The sequence below is a fragment of the Canis aureus genome, chromosome 6, assembly GCF_053574225.1.
Source record: "Canis aureus isolate CA01 chromosome 6, VMU_Caureus_v.1.0, whole genome shotgun sequence".
Classification (NCBI taxonomy): Eukaryota; Metazoa; Chordata; class Mammalia; order Carnivora; family Canidae; genus Canis; species Canis aureus.
Window position 1 is genome coordinate 71,192,417 of NC_135616.1, and position 11,268 is coordinate 71,203,684.

Here is an 11,268-nt window from a genome sequence, read left to right on the forward strand (position 1 = left end):
GATGAAAGCTGTTGCTTTTGAATTAAAAATAAAAAGAGACAACATTGTTTTTTGAAGAATTTCATAGACATTTCTGCATCTTCAGAATTGACCATTTTCCCTCCTCCCCTGAAGGCTATATGCTCTTTTTTTCTTTTAAATCAAGGAATTTATGGCACTTCGTTGCATTTGCTTATTTACAAGTTTGTTGAACAAACTTCGTGGTAACAAACTTGGTTACAAACTTTTAGGTCACAACCTGTGAGGTTGGAGTTGTCTCTATTTCCTTAGGATTTAGCACAGGGACTGGTGTGCTGTAGGAATTCAAGTGTTTGAACGAATATTGAGGAATGGGAAGAAAAAAATACTATTCATAGCTAAAATACACAGCACTGAAGATAGAGTAATAATATTAATAGGTATAATCTGGGCACGTATAAAAATATACTAAGGGACACACGTTTTTATTGAATTGTCACAAACCATTAGGTATATTTCATTATTCCCATTTTACAGACCTATTCAGCACCTGACCCAAGTCATCTAGCTAGTGATAGAACCAGAGCTGCAATTTTGCAAGGGATCCATCAATACTTTGCTTTCCCATCACTTTGAATTGTTAAGAACCAACTTCCTAAGTAGATTCAAATGAATCTTTAATTTTCAGCTGAGCAGTAATAGAAAAGCAAGAGAAATGAGGAAAATAAATTTTGCTATTTATTAAAAAAAAAAAAACATGCTAGTTACCATGTGAAGAATCAGATCTCTTCTGAGTTAGACGTTCTTACATTATGATTTAGTGTCATTTTTATTTTGAATTATGTGAGGGAGAGGAATAATACTCTTTTTTAGAATTCAGAGCCTCCCCTGGTTTTAATCTAGTCTTGTAGACAACTGTTCATTGTTACAAACTAGTAGTATTTTCACCTAAACTACCATATAGTGTTGTCTGAGGTATTAACTGCTTCTGCTAGGACACAAAAACTATAGCTTAAATATCCTTTAATGCTGAAAACAGTGGGTCTTCTGGGGAATGAGGAGTAGAGGTGCTTGAATGAAGTCAATGTGGATGAGGAGACACAGGGAGGACCATCTGCTTTTCAACAGGGGGGCTGTTAGCATTTGAGTACATTTCATCAGAGTTCAGGAGTGTCCTATGCACTGAGTTTAGGGACCCTGACCTCCTTCCACACAAATGCCAGTAGTTCCTGCCTACCCACCCCCCCTCCACTACGCTCCCATCAAGACACCCTGTTTTAAATGTCCCCAGGGGGACAGGATGGCCCCAAGGGAAACCATAAAAGCTAGCCAGTGAGAACTCGTCCAGCTTTTCCCACATGATCCAAATGCTACATCTATCTTCCATTTACATACACTGGTATCAGAGATGCTTCCTGTTTTGTTCAAACTTCAGTTCCAGGAACCATGGTTCCCTGCTGCATAGTCACATAGAAAGCAAAATCTAAAGGTGTGATTTTTTTTTTTTTTTTTAAGATTTTGTTTATCCGTGAGAGAGAGAGAGAGAGGCACAGACACAGACAGAGGGAGAAGCAGGCTCCATACAGGGAGCCTGATGTAGGATTCCAACGCCAGGAATCTGGGATCATGCCCTAAGCCAAAGGCAGACGCTCAACTGCTGAAACCACCCAGGTGTCCCCCAAGGTGTGATTTCTAAGAACATAACCATTGATAGGACCAGGAGTTCCTCTGATAGGTTGAGGAGATTGTTCTGCTCAAGAAAGCAGTCCAAATATGGCCGTCTTTTGAAGTATAAAATAAAAATGCGTTTCTGGCAACATAAAAGGGGTTAAGACCAGTGCCTTTCGTCAAAGCCCAAATTTGAATATTCAATAGAAACTGAGAATGATTTACCCTTCTTTTCCAATGGTGAAAATGTCTAGGACAATATTGGACAAAACTTACCGGGACTTTGTAGAGCTTGAACCAACGGTGGCCTTCAATGACACCTGCCCTGGGCTTTTGCGTCAAGATTCCTCTGGAAGAACACTGATGCAGCAGTGTTTATTGATAAAGCTGTTGGATCTTGAGTTTCTACACATTATTAAAAGTCAATGAGCTGAAAAAATTAGGTGGCATATTATGGTAGAATAATGATCCTCCTCAAGCTGTTCACGTCCTAATCCCAGAAGCTGTGAATCTGTGACCTGACACAAAGGGACCTTGTGGATGCAATTAAGTTAGGAATCTTGAGACTGGGGAGATTATCTTGGATAATCTGCATGGACCAAATATAATCACAAGGGTCCTTAAAGGAGGAGGCAGGAGGGTCAGAGTTAAAAGATATGATGACAGAAGTAAGGATGGTAGGAGCAGTGTTGTGGTTAGAGAAATTGGAAGATGCTACATTGCTGGTTTAGGAATGGAGGGAGAGGCCGCTAGCCAAGGAATGCAGATGGCCTCTAGCAGCTGGAAAAGGCAAAGAAACTGATTATCCTCTAGATCATCTGGAAGGAATACAGCTCTGCTGATGCCTGTATCTTTTCCATAAGACCCATTTTAGACTTATGACCCCCCAGAACTATAAGGTAATGCATTTGTTGTGATTGATTGATTTATTTATAAAATATTTTATTTATTTATTCATGACAGACAGAGAGAGGCAGAGGGAGAAGCAGACTCCCCATGAGGAGCCTTATATGGGACTCGATCCCAGGATGCCAGGATCATGGCCTGAGCCAAAGACAGAGGCTCAATCACTGGGCCACCCAGGTGCCCCACATTTGTCTTGTGTTAAACCACTGCATCTGTAGTAACTCGTTACAGAAATGAAAAACGAATATACACGTCAGTATGTACCTATAATGTAGACACTAAATTTGTGATTTGTTATTTTGCTCTCATTGGAGTTAAATTGCAGACTTAATTATAAATAAAATTTTATGAGAAAAGGGCTAGACACTATAAATGGTGACACATCCATTTATGTTCGTGACCTACAATACAGGGTTTTCTCTAACTATACACGTTGTCTGAGTTTCTAAGTTGAGACACCAAGCTTTAGGGAATCACAAATTCCCTAAGGGATTTGGTGGGAGTCGAGGCTTGCTCACGTGTTACCACGAGACCCAATCTGAAGTGAAAGGAGAGCTCACAGGCAGTGCAATGATCTTGTGTGTATTGGAGATGTCATCCTAAGGCCAGCTGAGGTAACTAGGGTGGCGTTCACTGCAGCAGCCTCCCCTTTTTGCTCCTTACATGTCCTGCTTTTGTCTCACCCAGAGCCCCCCTCCTCTGTTCCCTCTACCTCCTTCTTCCCCAGCCCTACCCCTGTTAAGCATGTGGCCTTGGCAAGCTGGATACCTCTTGGGATCTCAGTTTTCCCATCTGTGAGATGGGACAACACATCCCTTACCAGGTCCTTGTGAAGGTTACATGGGACAAAAATTAAACTGTATCTACCACATTCTGTGTTTTGGCACGGTGCGAAATGCTTAGCCCACGTAATCCTTATAATAATCACTCCATGAGCTAAATGCTATTATTATCTCCAATTCTTTTATTTTTCTTTTCTTTTCTTTTTCTTTTTTTTTTTTTTTTGAGAAAGGGAGAGAAAAAAAAAAAAGAGGGAGCAGGAGAAGAGCAGAGGGAGATGGAGAATCCCCAAGAAGTTTCCTTGCTCAAGGTGGGGCCCGACCAAAGGCTCCACCCCAGGACCCTGAGATCCTTACTTGACCCGAAATGAAGAGTCGGCCACTTAACTGACTGAGCCACCCAGGTGCCCCTACCTCCACTTTAAAGATGAGGAAACAGGGTGAGAGCATTGAGTGATTTTGAGAGAATTGAGTGATTTCCATAAACCTGGTGAGTAAGGGAACCAGGACTGAACCAGGTCTGTCCAGGCAATGTCCCAGCTCTTGGCCACGACGTCAACTCCACGGAGTCAGTGCAGTGTCTCCTCTTTGGGACTCTTCAATTCAGCAGTATGTAAAGCACTTAGCTCTGCGGTCAGACATCCTGGATGCACACCCCAGACCCCTGAACTGGATGGGTTAAGACGTGACGTTGGGTAAGACACAAGAACTCTCTGCCTTCGTTTCCTCATCTACAAAATGAGGATAAGAATAGAGGGCTGTTTAAGATTAAATGAATCGATAGAAGTAAAGCACTTTGAACAGGGCCTGCTCCTTATTAAGCTCAGGAAATATTAGCCAGTTATTTTATTCCCTTCCGACTTCTTACCTTCCCCCCTTCTTTCTATCAATCTCTTTTCTATCCCCCATTCCCCTCCAACCTCTCTCTCCCTAAACCCAATGTATGACCCTTAGAGCCTTGATTAATCCCTTAACTCTTGGACTTATCCCAGTTCTCTTCAGTGATACCGCATTTCTCTCTGCCTTTAAAACCATCAGACATTTCCCCCCTCAGGTGACTTCTATAATAGACACCACCTGCCCCAGACACTGAAGTGTCTGGAGGTCAAAGAGATGTTTACCTAGTGACCTGTTCTATGACTGCTCTAGGGAAAGGAGGGAAGGAGAGAAAACGATGCAGGCTCAAAATGAGAAAGACCATTCCAACGATCACAGAGGCTGTGGAAGGAGTGGGGATGAGGGGCTTCCATGGACTATGGTTTGGTGCATCTGGCGGCTCTCTTGCTGCGGAGCCTGGTGGTGATTTCTGCTAAGGGCAGAGCTTGAACTCAACAGTTCTGATCTTTCTGGCTGAGATGTGGGGATTTTTCTGAGAGGTCCTTGTGAGGGACAGTGGTATGGCACAGTGGAAGGGGTCCTGAGCGATTTTCCGTTGCATGGGCCCTGCCACCTACAACTCCAGGGAGACCTCTCCGAAGGAGGTAAGGACATTCACTTCCATTCTCCTCTTCCTCCTCCTTCTCCAGCTCCCCCTTTCCCCTTATCTTTTTTTTTTAAATTAATGGATAATATAATTTTCACACACACAACCCCCACTGAACTGGTTGAGAACCCCTGAGTGTGCAGGCAGTGAGCATGCCGAGGTAGGTCTGGTGAGCAAACTCCTGAGTCAGCGGCTCAAGCATTTTTATTGCACACCACCAGTGCTGTGGGGGCTTGAGCTGCTTTAGAGTTTTAAGCTGGGTTTTCCATCTCTTAATTATAACCTTGAGACAAGTCACATAAGGAACACCTATTTGAAACAGGAGTTAATGAACAGCCAAAAAACAATGATTTTCCCTGGATCACTCTGTTGCATTCATTTGGTAACTATTATTTTATAGAATATTAAAGTGTCTACACTTCTCCAAAATACAAAGAAAAAAGAAGATGCTGGTTCCCTCCTAGGGGATTTTTCATTTATTGGAAGTCAAGACTACTCTTGCCCATAGTGTGGGATTTGTGGAGAAGGGCTTGCGGAGAGCAACATGAAACTTCTCTTACCTCATCGTGTAAAGCACAACACTCGCACTTTGTACAAATTAAAAAAAAAAAAAAAAAGAAACTAATTTTGCGAAGTGTATAAATTAGGTTTTGAAAGCACTTTTTGTCTATTTTTGATGCTGGAACAGGTGGTAATATTTCAGCTTGTACTTTAAAACTATATACGTGTATATGTAAATATGTGTCTACAAATATTTTTTCTCGCTTAAATAAATAAAAGTCCGTTGAACAACTTACACCAGTTGTGAAACAGCAAAAAGTTAAAACGTGAGAGCACATTTAAAAGATTTAAGTGATAGGCCATGCTGAGACAAAGCAGCTGACAGAAATGCTACCCAGGATCTTAAACCAGCTTGGTGCAGACAGTCTGACTAGTTGGAGAAGACTGGCTGCAGCTCTGCCTAAACAATCCATGGATGGAAAAGCACCACTTGCTACTGGAGACGACGACGAGGACGACGACGATGATGATGATGATGATGAAGTTTCAGATCTTGTGGAGAATTTTGATGAAGCTTCCAAGAATGAAGCAAACTGAATCGAGTCAACTTCTGAAGAAGATAAAACTTGAAGAAGTTACTGGGAGCTGCTATTTCATATTATGACTGCTTTTTAAAATGTTGTTCATGGATCTGATAAAATCTAGATCTCTAATATTTTTAAGCCCAAGCCCCTTGGACACTGCCGCTCTTTTCAGTTTTTGCTTATACACAATTCATTCTTTGCCGCTAATTAAGCTGAAGAAGCCTGGGAATAAAGTTTGAAACAAGGTTAATAAAGTTCTTTGCCTAGGAAAATAAAAAATAATAAAATAAAAGATTTAAGTGATAGAGCAATTTTAGTGATATATCGATTTAAAGTAAAAATACTGTTTCCTGTAAATCACTTACTCTATGCAAAAGCAACCAAGCACAGGGCCCAGTGCCAGATAAGATCCTGGTGGTAGTGGGTGAATTATATACACTTGAATGTGAAAAGCTGTAGCAAGTCACCAGGCTGGGACGGGCAGAGGTGGGGGTTGTCCTGGGTTCTTGGCTGTCCCAGTTCTTTCTCAGGGGCAGGAGCAAGGTCTCTGAGACGTTGGTCAGGAACAACTCTGCTGAAGGGAAGTTGAGGGACAGTGTAGGCACATGTTGTCTATCAGGGCCCAGCACTGTATGGACGCAGACCCACAACATCTGGTGTGGTGGCTCACGCATGGGTTTCAGAGACAAACAGGGGGTTTGGAGTCCTGTGACCTGTCTGCTTCCTCTTCATCACCCTGGGCACATCACTTTGATCTGTTTGAGGATAACCGCTTTATGGATATAAAGATTTTATAGATTTTAGGATATGCTTTATGGGATTCTTGTGAGGATTGAAGGAATAATGCATGCACAGTCTTTGGCATAGGGCCGGGTTATTAAATAAATGCTCAAAAAATTATTACTGGACCTCACTGCAGTCCCAGGAGGCAAATGTTCTCCCTTGATGAACCACAAAATGAGGTTTAGTGAGGCTGCTTTAATCTAGATTATATTTTTAAAAGATTTTATTATTTATTTGAGAGAGAGAGAGAGAGTACAGGGCAGGGGGTTCAGAGGGAGAGGGAGAGAGAATCCCAAGCAGATTCTGTACTCGCTGAGCCCGACGTGGGGCTGGGTTCCACGACCCTCGAGATCATGACCTAAGCGGAAACCAAGAGTCTGGTGCTTAACCGACTGAGCCACCCAGGCACCCCTAGATTAATGATTAAACTAGATTAAGTATCCATCTAGGCTAGGCCCATTTTCATATCGGGGCCTCCAAAGCTCTTGGTTTTTCCCTGAATGCCACACTTAAAACTCATTGGGGGTTTTCTAAGATTTCACTGTTCTCCTCTGAAGCACAGACTGATTTATTCATTCAACAAATACTGAGCGCCTCTTATGCAGCAGGCACTGTCGGTGCTGGCGCTGTAACAGTGAGCATGGACACAAATCCCTGCCCTTGGGATGTTTACAGTCTAGTAGAGAGATAAGATAAAGAAGTACAATGTATATTAGATTAGCTAGTGATGGATTCTAAGGGGAAAAACGTAAAGCCAGGAAGAGCCCTCAGAGAATATGGGTGTATTTGTGTGTCTGTAGGAGGGAGGGCTGTCGTTGACATTTACTTTTTAAAATTTTTTTGAAAAATGTTTTATTTATTTATTTGACAGAGAGGAAGAAAGAGTCAGAGAGCACATGTAGAGGGGAACAGCAGAGGGAGAGAGAGAAGCAGGCTCTCTGCTAAGCAGGGAGCCCAATGTGGGGCTCCATCCCAGGACCCTGAGATCATGACCGGAGCCAAAGGCAGATGCTTAACTGACTGAGCCACCCGGGTCCCCTGTCACTGACATTTTAGATATAAAGGCCAGGAAACATGAAAGAATAAAAGTGGTATTTGAGGGGATGCAGAAGTTAGCCCCTCTGGTTTCTAGGGAGCCTTCCAGGCAGAGGGAATAAGAGAGTTGGTCCTGAGGTTGGGGGCTGGTTGGCACTTAGAGGGCAGAAGTAGATGCCACTGGGGAAAGGTCTGTGCTCCTAGAATGAATTCCTTTATTATTTGATCAGGCTGAGAATTATCTTTCTTTTCTAACACTTGGACTTCCCTTTAACAAGCTGCAGCCCCTGGGTTGGGTCACTAAAGCCTGGGGTTGAAGCAACCCCAAGAACAGCGTTGGCTTAGTGGCGGTCTGATTTGTTGTGTAATAGCAAGGACTTCCTAGATGACTCAGCAGGGTTCTCTGCTTGAAAATCGACCCAGGGGATGAGGAACTCTCAGCCCCAAGGCCTCCCAGGAGCAGAGGATCCCCCACAAGGCAAAGGCCCATTGCTTTGAGCCTGATCTTAATGTCATTTAGCTGCCTGGACTCCTCGAGCTTTGAGCAAAGGCTTTATCCCTAAAACAGGGATCTTCCATCTTGATTTTGCCTCCCTGGGGAAAAAAAAGAGAGAGAGAGAGGAGAAAGAGAGAGAGTCTGCTGAATGTGGTGGGTGAGAACATGGACTTTGGAACCAGAGAATTGGTGTAAGTGCTCGCTCTGGCTTTTACAACGTAGCCTTGAGCAAGTGATTGACCTGAAAAATGAGGACATTCTTACTTAAGTCTTAGGTGACTGACTTCAAGTGCAATAATGTAGGAAGTGTGCCTAGCACAGTGCTAGCAATTAGTAGAACCTCACTGAGTGGTCACTATGATTACTTTTACCCTCTTGAGCATTCCTATGCTAACGAAACAGCCATGCCCCCTACTCTGTCCAATTCCTAACCTTTATCCAAATATTGATAAAATTGTAACCCCTGTACATCCAGAATCACAATTGAAAATGTGTGGCATGATCTCCATATGCAAAGTAAATGTGCCTGGGAGGAACTAGGGTGGGAGTCGGGGGTGAGCCATATCAGATAAATTGGTTAAATTCAATCAACTTTTGATTCCCTGCCCTCACCTGATATAGAAGGGATGGATGTCTTTCCCATTTCATCTTAGAATGTGTGATTCTCCTTGTGCCTTTACTTAGACTTCTCATTTACAGATGGATTCTGGAGAATGGAAACCTATTTTGAATGCAGCAAGAAAGATCACTATTTCAAAAAAAATGTATATTGTGTGTGTTTTAAGAATACAGATTCACTCTCTTCAGATGGTTTGGTTTGCTAATTTTGTATTTGCAGAATCGTTTGCTTTTTATCAAATATTTCTGTGGATTGTCATGGAATCATATGTCCAAAAGTTTTCCACTAGAGTTTTACTTCCCCCATATATACAGGGTTTGTAGGGGTGGAGGGATGGTCATTAGTCTGAGATTTAACTTTTTTTTTTTTTTTAAGATTTTATTTATTCATGAGAGACACAGAGAGAGAGGCAGAGAGGACACAGGCAGAGGGAGAAGCAAAGCAGGTTCCCTGCGGGGAGCCCGATGTGGAACTCCATCCCAGATCCCAGGATCATGACCTGGAGCCGAAGGCAGATGCTCAACCGCTGAGCCACCCAGGCATCCTGGATTTAACTTTTCTTGAGTGAAACCCACGTAGGACAGTGGAGGTCACTGAGTTAGTGCTAGTCATCAGCAATCAAAGGCTTCCAGAGACAAGAAACTGCACTCCAGCTGCTTTCCCCTCTGTCTTAAAACACCTCTGGTCAGTGTGGCCAAAGCCATCAATTTAGCTCTGGATTTTTAAAAACTAAACTAATTTTTTATTAATTTTTTTTAAAGATTTTATTGCTTCATGAGAGACACAGGGAACCTGATGTGGGACTTGATCTCAGGACCCTGGGATCATGACCTGAGCCGAAGGCAGATGCTCAATCACTGAGCCACCAGGTGCTCATGTGTGCATGTTCTCTCTCTTTCTCTCAAATAAATAAATAAAATCTTAAAAAAAAAAAACAGTAATAACCTTTGATAAATTAAAAATCCATTCGTGATTTTTAAAAATAAACTCTTAGAAAATTAACAAAACTTTATAAACTTGTTAAAGGACATTAACCAAACTATATAACAAAGGTGGCATATTTTTGTAAAGCACCAAAGCAATCCTATTATAGTCAGTAAAGACTAAATATCATCTCTATACTTCAACATTTTATAGGATACTCTGACCAATGCAGTAAATACATAAAATGTGTAAAGGGAAAAATCTGCCATTATTAACAGATGATATAATGATTTGTCTAGAGAATATAAGAAAATTAATTGACAGATTGTTATAACTGATTACAAAATTAACAAGAGGGCCAAATACAAAATTGAAATATAAACAAAGTAAAACAATGAAAAATATTACCTTTCATATACACCAGTTATCCCACTAAAAAATGTCATGTTATCCTTGCCAAAACATTTGCACTTGAATCTTTTTTTAAAGATTTTCTTTAGGGATGCCTGGGTAGCTCAGCAGTTGAGCATCTGCCTTCAGCTCTGGGTATGATCCCAGGGTCTGGGGATGGAATCCTGCATCTCTCTGCCTCTCTCTCTTTCTCTGTGTCTCTCATGAATAAGTAAAAATCTTTTTAAAATAGATTTTTTAAAAGTTTATTTTTTTATTTTGAGAGAGAGAGTGCACAGAAGGAGAGGGAGAAGCAGACTCCCCACTGAGCAAAGAGCCCAGTGTGGGGCTTTATCCCAGGACCTGGAGATCATGACCCAAGCTCAACGCAGATGCCTAACTGAGCCACCCAGGCACCTGTTGAACTTGAATTTGACGAAGACTTTAAATCTAACTACCACCAAAATCAATCAATCAATCAATCAATCAGTCTAACTACCAGTTTTCAGGAAAGGCCAGGAACATTAAATGACGTTGTGAGGCAGACACATCTTGAACATGGGAAGCTCTTCACAACAAACAACCAGTTTTTCCACCAAATTAATCATGTGAAAAAGTGAAGGGATAATGATGGATGGATACATGTAATGACATGTACATTTGGCCAAACCCATAGAATGTACAACACCAAGAATGAACCCTAAGGTCGTCTACGGACTGTGGGTGATTACTGTCTTGCAATGTAGATTCATTGGCTGTAGCAAAAGTACTGCTCTGGTGGGAGATGTTGATAATTGTGGCAGCCTGTGCCTGGGGGGTGGGGAGTAGGTGGGGAATCTGCACATTCCTCTTAGTTTGGCTGTGAACCTAAACCGTAAAAAAACTTGTCTTTTAAAAAGAAGACTTCAAAAACAGAACAAGCATACAAATAAAAACATCTATGATGTGAATGATGCAGAAGCCAAGAATATCACTAATAAAATATTATCTCCTTACCATTCAGGAAGAGATAAAAATGGTGAGGGGAGACAGAACTGCTACAGATTAGAAGAAAATCAAGAAATATATCCACCCACCAATTTGTTTAGAACCCCGGTCAAACAAACATCAAAGTATATTTTGAAACAATCAAGGAAAATTTA